Source organism: Aquarana catesbeiana, unplaced genomic scaffold (genome assembly GCF_042186555.1).
Source record: "Aquarana catesbeiana isolate 2022-GZ unplaced genomic scaffold, ASM4218655v1 unanchor240, whole genome shotgun sequence".
NCBI classification, from domain to species: Eukaryota; Metazoa; Chordata; class Amphibia; order Anura; family Ranidae; genus Aquarana; species Aquarana catesbeiana.
Genome location: NW_027362669.1, coordinates 530,508 through 544,423, shown reverse-complemented (window position 1 = coordinate 544,423; position 13,916 = coordinate 530,508). Strand labels below are relative to the sequence as shown.

Sequence of the window (13,916 nt, the reverse complement as noted above, 5' to 3'; positions counted from 1 at the left end):
TCGATACCCCCACAAAACTCGTATAGCGCTCATCCGACTATTATACATAGCAAGGAAACTAATTGCTCAGTGGTGGATCACTCCGCGAGTGCCCACCAAGAAGCAATGGATAGACAGTGTCAATAGGCTTTTAATAAGAGAAAAGATTGCTTACCAACATAGAAAAGTCCCACAAAAGTTTCTATCGATATGGCAAGCGTGGCTGGATGTCCCTGGTCTAGCCCCACACCAATTAATCAAAGATAGGTTACTTTTGGGCTGATGTAGACATGACCATTATATGGATAATAAACGTATGTAAAAGAAAGGGATATACAGGGCAATACGCTCCCTGTGAGGTATGAGGCAGAGTATGCAATATTGCAATGTATGGCAAGATTTAGCTTTGTTTTGTTACGGTTTTTTCTCTTTCCCTTTCTTCCCTTCTTCTTTCCTTTTATTGATTAATGTTTTCTCTTTCCTCTCTATATTGGAGAATATTATATTGCACTAAATATAATGAACATAGACAAGGATAATAGAGCTATATTGCACTGAGTTTGATCCCACTGATTCTACTAGAAAATTATTGTGCCTCCCCTTTATATAGTTTAAGGATATAATATAACACAGGAGTTCTCTCTGTACAAGGGAGACACTAATCCAGTCGAAATCCGAATATACTATATGACATCCAGATACATACTTTATACGAGGCATATTATACGCCAAATTTATTATTAAAGTATAATAGTGCAATTGCCCTTACTTCTGTTAGAGTGCAAATAGAACATCCTGGTGGCAATTTTAAAATGTTGATAACTGTATTCATGACAGACTGTGCTAAAACTCTAAAATGTGTATACATTCAATATTTCAACATGAAAAAAAAAAAAAGTGGAGGGCCACCCTGAAAAAAAAAAAATTCACCAAAAAATCCTAAAAAAAATAAAAAAAAAACATTTGAAAAAAAAAAAATTTAAAACTTACCTAAACCCTTGTTGCTAGGCAGTCTTCCTAATCTGCTCCTCAGTGAGCGGCCCCGTGTCTTCTGGGAACTGTGTGTTTTCCCAGAACACCACGGGGCCATTCACAGAGCACCGCGCCGCTCGCGTGTGCGCAGTAGGGAACTGGCAGTGAAGCCTCAAGGCTCCACTGCCTGTTTCCCTTACTTAGGATGGCGGTGCCGGGACCCGAGAGCCGAGGGACGGATCGGCCTCAGGCGGCCGACATCGCGGGCACCCAGGACAGGTAAGTACTTATTTAAAGCCAGCAGCTACAGTGTTAGTAGCTGCTGACTTTTACATTTTTTTTTTCAGGGACAGAATCCCGCTTTCTACCAATCAACTATCCAGATCAGCTTTTCCTCAGCACTAGCTTTGGAGGCCGGACCCTGCTGGATTGTACGTGTGAGGCTAGCCTGGTATGTGGCCTTCGGGTACTGGGCTCCTCATTGTGGTTCTTTCCAAACCTGAGTGTACTGTGTTAGCCGCTTTCTGGCTCCAGAGCCATCTTGCAGCCCCAGGTATTAGCCTGTGTCTGAGGACTCACTTAGTGAGCAAGGCTAGTCATGATTTAGGCATAGGGACCTCAGTGGTCGTGATGAAGTGCTGGGAGCTACCTCATTATTGGCCACCATTTTAAATTTCACGCCACTGCCGGTTTAACATGTAAAGAGGTAGAGCTGAGGAACCGAGTGCTGATGGTATTCACTGGGTGAAACTCTGAATCTGTTGCTCCTGAATCATCATGTGGATCTGTTTTCTCTCCATGCCTACAGTGACTTGGTTCCACCCGACCCACCTGAAACCCTCATAAAAGCACCAGCTGCTTGGGTTTGTGAGTACCTTAAACCTTGCCTCACATTGGGCCTAACTGTATTACCGATGTGCAGACATAACAAGTCTTTACTAAGACACCCACAACAATGCCAAGGATGAGCTCCTAGTCCCAGAGTGCTTCTGTGGGCATTTAACCTAGTTTCCCCAGAAGATACCGACACCTGTAATTCAGAACCTTGGAACCCTATTGTCATAGGATAGTCTTCATTGGTGTCCAACTCAGGTATGGCCAAGGCATCCTCCATGTCCACAGGGACCTCACCCTGGACTTTCTGGCTGTGCTCAGATAACAGGGCCCTCCTATATAAGCCTGAATGCTGATGAAAACGGTGAGAGAATGACAAGGTATCCCTGTGATCAGTTCATCGGACTATTCATAGAGCTATAGAACAAACTAGTATACTGCTGCCACCTGCTGGACACTACCTGGTATCACACTATTCTCAGTTTTCTTTGACCCCATGTCAGGGAAATGGCAGAATCAGGTCCTGCAAGTATCGACGCTTCCCCGTGCGCCTGCGTGGTAGAATTGTTCATCAGCGCGTATCATCACTCGATCGGGGGGTACGAGCGCAAGTCCCGAACGGATTAGCTCACATGGGTGCACGACGCAGCGCATCAGCACGAACGTGTACGCGCACAGCGGGACGTCTCCCTGGCGGGCCTATATAAAGACGACCATTTCCTGTGTTTGTTGCTGGTTTGTCTTTTCAGCTCCTGTGACCCGTTCCTGAACCTGTGTACCCGTGCCTGCCTATCGTGACCCGGATTGTCCTTGACCTCGCTTTGAACCTCTCCTGTGATTGACCTCTGGCTATTCCCTGGACTTCTCCACCTGCTTGATCATCTGTGTTTGACCCTCGGCCTGTTCCTGGACACTCTGCCTTTTCCCAGTGTTTGATCTCAGCCTGCTGGACTACCTGTGTTTGACCTTCGGCCTGCTTTTGGACTTTATCTCTGCCTGTTCCCAGTGTTCTGATCTCCAGCCTGCTTGACTACCCGTGTTTGACCCCCGGCCTGCTCTCGGACTTTGCCTTGTGTTTGATCCTCTGCAACCTCTGCCGGCTCCAGTCTTCTTCTCCAGACTCCTGCCTAGCCAGTTCCAGTAAGGTGTCAGCCACCCAGCACAGACCACCCTCTATTTGAAGAACCTCCCAGCTATTCTACTACCTGCTGGTGACCCGCGCTCCTTCGTGCCCGATACCCGCTGTGCCACTTCCAGAGGGTGTCGTGCGCCCAGCTGCAAGGGGAGCCTCTCTCAGCAACTCGGCCTTGGTGAGTACCTGACAGTACAAACCAGCCATGAGTGAGGCCAACAGAGCTGGCTCTCCCCTTGAGACACTCTGCCAGCAGGTTACAGCCCTCACCCAGGCTGTTCAGAGACTCCAGGACGGCTATTTCCAGATTGAGGGTCGTCTTCAACACCTAACTACGTTTCCTAGCCTCTCAGACACCATGTCAGCATCTGCCAGTGGGACATCTTCTTCTCGTTATCAAGTTAACTCCACTCCTGCAGCAGTAATGGCCCTACCTGAACCCAGGGTTCCCATTCCGGAATGATTCTTCGGGAACCGGAAGAAGTACAGGGCATTTAGAAATGCTTGTTTACTTTACTTTGCTCTCCAACCCAGGACTTTTTTTTCTGAAACTGTGAAAGTGGGGTTTATCATCTCTTTACTTTCTGACGAACCGCAATCCTGGGCTCACAACCTTCTTGAGCAGGAGAGCCCCCTCCTGGACTCGGCAGATACATTTTTTGACTCCATGGCCCAGCTATATGACGATCCACAGCGCACTGCCACGGCTGAGTCCATCCTGCATACCCTGACCCAGGGAAAAAGACCGGTGGAAGATTACACTGTGGAATTTCAAAAATGGTCAGGGGACACTAATTGGAATGAGGCTGCTCTTACATATCAATATCGCCAAGGTCTCTCAGAAACCCTAAAGGATGAATTAGCTCGGGTAGATGCTCCGGCCTCTCTGGAAGATCTGATCCAGCTCACTATTAGACTTGACAGACGCTTAGGGGAGCGTCGCTCTGAGCGTTTCCAGTCCCCAAGACCCATCTGGACGATGCCACGGGTACCACCTGTTCCTGTACCTTCTCCAGCCACTCCCTCATTCTCCAATGGTGAGCCCATGCAATTGGGGCTAGTTCGACCCCCACTCTCTGCTAATGAAAGACTCCGTCGGCGTCAAGCCAACCTTTGTTTATACTGTGGGGAGGTCACTTCTTACGCAACTGTCCTATTAGACCTAGGAAGTCCCGTCCACAATCTGCCATGAACTTTCAAGTTGCTAGTACCAGCCATTCTCACCTTGTCCTCCTGGTCTCATTACGGGTGGCGGAAGAGGAGGTCCAGTTGCCGGCCATCATTGATTCAGGAGCCTGCAGTTGTTTCCTAGGTGCATCTTTAGCCCAAAGTCTGCATCTTGCTCTTCAAATCAATGAGCAACGCCTGCAAATCCATCTGGCAGATGGGTCCCTACCCTGCTCTGGGCCTGTGACCCAGGAAACTAAGCCTATTCTCCCCTCAATGTACTCTGGCCATTCAGAACTTCTTCATTTTGACATTATAAGTTCACCTATGTTTCCCATCATTCTGGGGTTCCTGTGGTTGCAGGCTCATGATCCTCAGATAAATTGGAACAAGAAGGAAATCCATTACTCCTCTACATACTGCTTCCAGCATTGTTTTTCATCAAAGAACGACAGAACGGCTCCTTGTCTAGCTCTACAACCAGCATCAGATAACCTTCAACATGTCCCCGCAGCATATCATGAATTTCTGGACATTTTCGATAAAAAGAAAGCGGACAGTCTGCCACCCCATCGACCTTATGATTGCCCCATTGATCTCCTACCCGGGTCTGAGATCCCTTTCGGCCGGATTTTCCCACTATCAGAGAACGAACTGGAAGCCCTCCGCTCCTACATCGATGAAAATCTTAAAAAAGGATTTATCCGTTCTTCTTCTTCCCCAGCTGGAGCAGGAATCTTCTTCATCGAAAAAAAAAAGACGGATCCGTGAGGCCTTGTGTGGACTATAGGGAGCTTAGCAAGATCACTATCAAGAACAGGTACCCTCTCCCTCTTATTCCTGAACTTTTCCAGCGTCTCTGAACCGCTCAAGTATTCACCAAACTAGATCTCCGGGAGCATACAATTTGGTTTGGATATGTGACGGAGACGAATGGAAGACAGCCTTCAGGTCCAGATTTGGGCACTTCGAATATTTGGTGATGCCCTTTGGGCTCTGCAATGCTCCGGCTACTTTTCAACATTTAGTCAACGACATCTTCCGTGAGTATCTGGATAACTTTGTAATTATTTATCTCGATCATATTTTGATCTTTTCCACCACTTTAGAAATCCATCGTATCCATGTGAAGAAAGTGCTCTCGGTCCTCAGAAGACATGGCCTATACTTAAAGGGGGAGAAATGTGACTTCGAAAAGGACACCATCCAGTTCCTCGGGTTCATTATCTCGGTAGGTGGGGTCGCAATGGACCCACAGAAAGTTAAAGCCATCCAGGAATGGCCAGCTCCCTAGACAAAAAGGGGGTTCAGCGATTTGTTGGCTTTGCCAATTTTTATCGCAGATTCATTAAAGGATTCTCTTCCATTACCTCCCCTATCAGTCAACTAACCCGTAAGCAAACTAGATTTCAATGGTCTCAGGAAGCCCAGGAAGCCTTCAATAAACTAAAGAGACTTTTTATGTCAGCTCCTATTCTCCAACATTCCAACCCAGTTTTACCCTATGTACTTGAAGTGGATTCTTCGGAGTCAGCGATAGGGGCTATTCTGTCCCAAAGAAGTGGTCAAAAGGCCCTACTCCACCCGGTGGCCTTTGCCTCTCGTAAACTTAGCCTTCCAGAGAAGAACTATGATGTTGGGGAACGAGAGTTGCTAGCCATAAAATTTGCCTTGGAAGAATGGAGATATTTGTTTGAAGGGGCATCCCAACCCATCATGATCTTCACAGACCCTTGTAACCTGGAGTATCTCCGAACAGCGAAACATCTTAGACCTCGTCAGGCCCATTGGGCCTTGTTCTTTTCCAAGTTCAACATTCATATTACCTACCGACCTGGCTCTAAGAACGGGAAGGCAGACGCACTTTCCCGTATGTTCCCAGAAACCAACGAAGCAGAAGAACCTGGAACCATCTTATCCCCTCACAATTTCCTTAGTCTCGTTCAGCCCAATCTCAGATCAGCTATTATACAGGCCTCAAGTCAATGTACTGAACCTGAAGTATCCTCCCTGGAAAAGAAAGACGGTCTGCTGTGGGCCCAAGACAAGGGATTCGTTCCTCCCCCAGTAAGACTTCAGATCTTACAAACTTTTCACGACCACAAGCTGGCAGGGCACTTTGGTATACAGAAGACCTCCGAACTAGTAAATCGCTCTTTCTGGTGGCCGGGTTGGAGACAAGACTGTAAAAAGTATATACGATCTTGCATTACTTGTCAACGCAACAAGGGATCCAACGCCAAGACATGGGGACTTTTAAGATCCTTGTTGATACCAGAACATCCCTGGACAGAGGTCTCTATGGACTTTATCGTAGATCTGCCCCCTTCCGAGAAGTTCACTACCATCCTAGTGGTTGTTGACCGCTTTTCAAAGATGGCACATTTCCTGCCCTTAGTAGGCACTCCTTCTGCTTCAACAACTGCAAATATCTTCATAAAAGAAGTGGTGAGACTCCATGGCATTCCTCACAACATTGTATCCGACAGAGGAATTCAGTTCACCTCTAGATTCTGGAAGGATATGTGTAAATCTTTAGAAATCAAGACATCCCTCTCTTCCGCAAACCATCCACAAAGCAATGGCCAGACAGAGAGGACGAACCCATCTCTAGAGCAGTACCTCTGGTGTTTCTATTCCTGTTCCCAAGATGACTGGTCCTCTCTTTTGCCGTGCGCAGAGTTCGCCTACAACAATTCCATACATACTGCTATCAACCAAACAACTTTTTGGGCAAACTATGGTTTCCACCCTTCTTTTCTCCCAGATTCCGTTCCTGGAGTTTCAACTCTTGCAGTACAGGACCGAATACAATTTATCCAAACAAATTTCTTGCAGATTCAAGAAACTATGAAGAAAGCCCAAAGAAGCTACGAAGAGTACTACAACAGAGGAAGAAGAAGTAACCCAAGTTTCAAGGTTGGAGATAAAGTGTGGCTATCTGCCATCAATCTCAAACTACCTTGCCCATCACGCAAGCTAGGCCCAAAGTTCATTGGCCCTTTTGAAATTAAGAGGGTTGTAAACCCTGTGGCTTTCGAACTGACCTTGCCTAACTCTTATAGGATACATCCGGTGTTCCATGCCTCTTTACTAAAGCCGGTCACCCCCAACTCTTTCCCAGGAAGAGGAGAACTACCTCCTCCACCAATCAGGGTTGAAGGAGAAGAGGAATTAGAAGTGGAGGCAATAGTAGACTACAGAAAGAGGGGGGGACGGGAACAGTACTTGGTTAAGTGGAAAGGATATCCCCCAGAAGACAATTCTTGGGAGCCTGCTAGCAATATCCATGCTCCTCGCTTAATGCGGGAATTCCACAGGAGACATCCTGGGATCCAGGCTAGGTTGGGCATCCGGAGGTTGCCCCTTGGGGGGGGGCACTGTCAGGGAAATGGCAGAATCAGGGCCTGCAAGTATCGACGCTTCCCTGTGTGCCTGCGTGGTAGAATTGCTCATCAGCGCGTATCATCACTCGATCGGCGGGTACGAGCGCATGTCCCGAACGGATTAGTTCACGTGAGTGCACAACGCAGCGCATCAGCACGAACGTGTACATGCACAGTGGGACGTCTCCCTGGCGGGCCTATATAAAGACGACCACATCCTGTGTTTGTTGCTGGTTTGTCTTTTCAGCTCCTGTGACCCGTTCCTGAACCTGTGTACCCGTGCCTGCCTATCGTGACCCGGATTGTCCTTGACCTCGCTTTGAACCTCTCCTGTGATTGACCTCTGGCTATTCCCTGGACTTCTCTACCTGCTTGATCATCTGTGTTTGACCCTCGGCCTGTTCCTGGACTTGTCTCTGCCTTTTCCCAGTGTTTGATCTCAGCCTGCTGGACTACCTGTGTTTGACCTTCGGCCTGCTTTTGGACTTTGTCTCTGCCTGTTCCCAGTGTTCTGATCTCCAGCCTGCTTGACTACCCGTGTTTGACCCCCTGCCTGCTCTCGGACTTTGCCTTGTGTTTGACCCTCTGCAACCTCTGCCGGCTCCAGTCTTCTTCTCCAGATTCCTGCCTAGCCAGTTCCAGTAAGGTGTCAGCCACCCAGCACGGACCACCCTCTATTTGAAGAACCTCCCAGCTATTCTACCTGCTGGTGACCCGCGCTCCTTCGTGCCCGATACCCGCTGTGCCACTTCCAGAGGGTGTCGTGCGCCCAGCTGCAAGGGGAGCCTCTCTCAGCAACTTGGCCTTGGTGAGTACCTGCCACCCAGGGTATATCAAGGAGGCCTGCCCCCTGCCAATCCCACTTGGGGATTTGTCAGGGCTCCCTGAGATACCTCATGCCCCTCCAATCCTCTTCCCACCTTTCTTCTAGAATCCTCTAGAAGCAAAAGGGAGGTGACAGAGAAGTGATGCTGCATGTGAGTCAATTGCTACTACTCTAGGCCACTTCCAGCCCACACAGACCAAAACAAACAGGCCTAGCTTGCAGCTAGCCCTGAATAAATTTACCTGCACTCACAAAAATTCTACTTCTAGCACCTACCTAAGGTAGAGGGTGCTACACTCACCCCCCACCAGAATCCAGCTGGTCCCTCAGCTGGGAAAATTTGAAAAAATCATGGGCAAGGGCATCCCATAAGATAAATTGGAAGGGGGAAAGGAAAACAACTTGGATGGAGAACTGTACAAATAAATTACATACAAAAATAGACAGATATATTTCTGATAAGTATTTACATCTGTACAGAATAGATAAGGCATTCCTAACTACAGGTCCCTGCAGCTAACAGCATATACACATTTTGAGCCAGAGCATCTCTCCCTTGAGAAAAATACTCTGTCTGCCGGAATTCTTGTCTCCAGATAAAAAAATTGAGTTTTACAGCCATCCCATCCCAGGAGATCCTAAGAGAAGACAAAAACAATACATACAACGCTTACACCTAGGTTTACACTGTACATGATTTATGTTGGTAGGGGGTTAGCGTCCTGCCAACAGAAATATAGAAGCAAACAAAAGCACACACATTTTTCTTGTCTTGTTCTGTCAGAAGGGAGGGGCCCCTAACCAAACAGACAGGCTCCTAAAAATGTTAGTGTGGGAACAAACCTCACCCAAGTGTCCTTGCGACAGGAAGTGCTTCCATCTGGCACACAGGGCGGCAGGCAGCTCCTCCAGCAGTTCATCTGACTCACTCCTATGTATCCTGTGACTCCTCACAGTACTCTTTAGGCATAGAAGGGAGAATCAGGCAACCTCTTCCAGTTCCCTCCTTCTTCCTCCCTGGAGACCGAGTCTCTGTAGATTGATCTCACAAGCCTCCATTCCTCCTGAATGTCTTTCAAACGGCCCAGGCCTCACTGCCAGGCACCCGCAATGGCTTTGGGATGTGTAGGTAATCCCAGACTAGGTCGTCCTTCCACTCTCCCCGGGAGTTCTCCACAAGGTCCATAACCTGAGATGGGACATATGGGAAGTCCAGGCCCCACTCCAGAGCTACCTTCCTTTGCACTTCTCCTTAGAAAGGAGAGAATCTCGGCAACTCTGTGGGATTCCCTCTCCTCTTGAGAATACAAGCATCTGGGGCCCTAACGACCCACTGACGATAGGTGAGCACTCTGGTCTGGGTGGTGGAAGGTCTGTTCAAGAAGAGCTGCCTGCTACTGGTCAGGGTTCCTGCGGCTCCTTCAGATCCCAAAACTGGCTCTGGCCCATCTCCACTTCCAAGGACTTGGGATTCCCCAGTTTCCCATTCCTCTTCAGAACTCTCACTAGGGGATGACCACTCCACCAATCTTTCCAGAGATCCGAACTTGGCCTGCACTCTGAGGGGACCCCAATCAATGACCCGGCCCTCGCTTTCCCTGTCCATCTCTCCTGAACGCGCACCTTCCTTTGACATTGGCTCTCTCCAGACTGGGATGGCAAGGGGCTTAGAGTTTCTGTCGGCTTTTCAGGGACTGAATTTGGCTCCTGCATGGCAGTACTTAGCAGGTCCCTGGCCAGGCCACAAGTCAAGGCAGTCTCTCCTCCTCTGATGTCCACTTTCTTCATGGGGGATTCGCTAGGCAGTAACTCTGCTCCACCTTCAGGGGGTGATTCCAGGCCCTCTCCGGCCTTCCAGTACTTTCACGATTGCAGTCTACAAAGTCCTGATAGCAGGTCCACGGTGTAGTATTTCGGCACCTGCTGGATGGGCCCCAGTCAGGTAAGTGGTTCCCCACAATGGCCACACCGGGCCCAGGCAGTAACCACCGTGGTCAGAATTTGGCACTCTGGACAGAGCAAGCACAGTCAGTCCGCTCCATCGATCTCCGCAAGGGCGAATCCCCTGCGAGGCTCCAATCGGACACTGGTATCCGCCAGCGTCCTTTCCTGCTTGTCAGGCAACCACATCAAGGTGGATAGCAGCCGGCTACTTTCCGCCATCTTCCTCCATCTCGTGGTGTCTGCCGCTAGCAGGAAACTTTCCATCTCCTCCAGGGTGTGGCACTGCCCCCTTGATTCCAGACGGCTGACGCCTTTGGAACTGATGGACCGTCTCCTCCCTGGGCACGCTGCTGTAACCCTTTGTTAGACACACTGAAGTTTGCAGGCATGCTGATGCTAGCAGGACTTGTCCAGGCATTTCACTCGGCACTGACTGTGCCCAAGCAACTGAGGGTTGATGACCGCTGACTTTTCTGGTGGTTGCCGGTAGCAACAATAAAGTTTGAAGCCAGTGTCTTACTGAAAGGAGCAATTTTAGGACAGTCCCACCCACAGGCACCTGCAGGTTGACCCTGTTCACCCCGCGCAACAGTAAACACTCTCAGGCATACTTTACTGTCTATAGCAGGAGGTTGGAGCAATAGTTCAAGATGCCCAGCATTTGCAGAGCAGTGGGCATATTTGTAATCCAGCGAAGAATGTCTAGTTTTAGCAGTGCGCTGGACATATTTGTAATCCATGGGCGCGATCACCTGACGTGGTTGCCACGGGTGACGACATATGGTGAAAAGTCACTGAATTGCAGGATAGATATGTGTCCGCCCCAGCACTGGTTGGGGCAGCTGGGTGAGCAGGTAGCAATAATTGTCATAGCTCCCGCTGATTGCTATGGGCAACGGCACTTACTATTATGTTACTGTATAGCAGGCAGAGCACACAAGTCCTTCCCAAAGTTCAATTTCCTCAATACTGATCCAACAAAGCAATTCTCCAGCCCGCTTCTATGGTTGCTAGGGGCAACAGCCAGCAGGTCACATGAACAGGTGGTCCTGGAACGAGCCCCCAAATGTAGCTGTACCACCATAGGGGCTGCTGAATTATATGGTTTACCTGTCACCTCTACCCAGCCCAGTATTCACTCCTCAATCAGTCCAGAGACAGTGAACAGTCCTGTGCGTTGTTCTTGTTATTTTATTGTGGGGATATTGAACTTGGATGGGTAATTATAGGATGTTCAGAACAAATTAGTAGATCAATTGGTAGACCACTTGGTGGATCAATTGGTTGATCACTCTCTTACTTGTAACTCTCTCTCTTTCTCCTGCGCAACACTTCTCTTCCCAGGACTTGCTAGCACATGGTTAAGCCCAACACCAACCTCAGTTAGGCCTTAGCACTGACCATTTGCAGGTAGGGACCGCAGGCCCCTTTAATGTAGCAGAAATAATGACAAAGTCCTTGGTGCTAGCTGTCCTATTGTGGACTACTGCTCCCAGCTAGTCCTCTTCAGGCCCTGCCAGCTCTCTTGGCTGCAGCTGCCCAAACTCCACTGCCATGACCCCACAGTCCTTCCAGCTGGCTCTGCACCCATCCCAGACTGCTCACTCCCAGTCCTCTCAGGCATGCCTCCCCAGACCTCCCGACTGTGCCTGTCACCAGCCCTTCTTGTTGCGGCTGGTGGTTCCCTCCTAGAGACTTGCCCAACAACACTTGCCCCTGTTGTCCTCTTAAGTTCCACTCCTGGTGCCTCCTGTCCAGATCCTTGTTGCTTATTGGAAAGGCCTCTGTCCTGCACCCAAACTCCCAGGCCCAAAGCACCCCCCCAAAACTGGGGAGTGCCCTCAAAAGCCCAAACAACGTAGTGCTCCATCTCCAGTTCTTCCACCTGAACAACTCCTCCCCAGCTGGGCTGACCCTGGGTATTTCAAGGAGGCCTGCCCCCTGCCAATCCTAGTTGCGGATTGGTCAGGGCTCCCCGAGGCACCCCAGACAGCTCCTCCTCTCTTCCAGACTCCTCCAGAAGAAAGAGGGAGGTGACAGTGAGGTGATGCTGCCTGTGAGTCACCAGCTCTGCTCTGGGCCACTCACAGCCCACACAAAACAAACAAGCCTAGCCTCCAGCTAGGCCTGCCTAAATTTACCTGCTGTTTCCAAAAACCTACTTCTAGCACCTACCCAATGTAGAAGGTGCTACATATACTTATGTTAATGTATTTTCTACCTTCTGAGTTTGAAGCCAGCAAGTTTGACCTGCAATAAGACATCTGAATCAACCAGGTGGCTAATGAAGGATCCTCTGTGATGGGATTAGCCATGAGTCAGCTGTAGCTCATTAGCTAAACCATTGTGTGATGTTTTGGGTAATTGTTAATGTGGTGAGTGACTTCCTTCTTAAGTATATAAAAGCCTGTATTCTTGATCAAATAAACAGTTCTTAGTCTGGTTTACTCGAAGACTGGTGCCGTCTAGTTCTTGGGGTAACTATAGCCAGATCCACTGGTCTCGTGTTCCAGAGCTTGAAAATCAGCTTCTTGGCGGAGATACCAAGTCAGGGTTTCCGAAGTCTGTCACAGGTTCTATCTCATCTCTAAGTTAAGAGTTGTTTTTTGAGGGTCTCTTACCTTTCATTCCCTTAATTTAATGCCCATAATGACTGGCCAGTCTTCTCTACTTGTGCCTATACCCTCTTGTCTCTAAACTACTTTATCTAGCAGATGTGTACTACATATACCTGTGAACACTCCGATGAACAGTAGACAGTGACAACATAACATATAACCACCAATCAATAAATTTTGATTAAGAGGAGTAATTTAGGTACCCTTTGTCCCGAAAATGTCTTACCAATCAAGGAAGTCTAGCCGGCATAACCCCGGTATTTTCAGGAACGGCGTGCGTTTCTCTTCAAGATAAAATCAGTCTGTGTGGCGGATTTGCCACAAGATAACTTTAAATAATTTTTCTTTCCCGGTACCCCGACCCAAAGAGCACCATAAAAAATATGTTGTGTCTGTAGCAGATGCAAAATTAGGTGTGACACCTGTTATTTCTGTTCCTCCTGTTCTGGGCAACCTGGTCTCTGCATCCAGGACTGCTTCCATCATTACCACACACTAGTGAAGTATTAGTATAAGGTAAAATATTCAAAAAAGGGGGGAAGCTTGCAAAGGGATTATACAAATAATAATGGAAACCATAATATTAAAATATAATAACGTTTATTGGAAACATGATTAGAATCAATAATAGGACATAACAATGTTGGTTTATGTTGAACATCTCCATTATGGAGGGCATATACAGAGGGTTCCAGTTGAGCAGAGATTGAGTGGTCGTATATTATCCTGACATGTTTCGCCTTGTGGCTTCATCGGGTGATATACGAATCAACCAATAATTGCAAGGAGGACACCTCAGAGACCCCAAAGAGGGTCATCCATGAAGGGAGATGGAGCTAGAAACTGAGGGCGACCAGCAAACCCGATTTGATTGTTTTTTTAGTACTTGGTATTGTGTCTATATTGGACTATGGTATCTTATATTCAGGCGCCCTCCCCCCCATGCTTTGATTACTTTTGCTTTTAACCTGTTCTTTGTGTGCTCTCTGTGGCCACGCAGTGCCTTCTCCCGGGGTGGTCCTCCCTTCGTGGATGACCCTCTTTGGGGTCTCTGAGGT

At 48.4% G+C, this 13,916-nt stretch overlaps 1 protein-coding gene across 2 annotated transcripts in view; it reads right to left on the bottom strand.

Annotated features, from left to right (window-relative positions):
- LOC141122091 (uncharacterized) overlaps nt 1–13,916 on the bottom strand; it is a 531,020-nt gene that overhangs the window by 80,479 nt on the left and 436,625 nt on the right. The gene's annotated exons all lie outside the window — the stretch shown is intronic.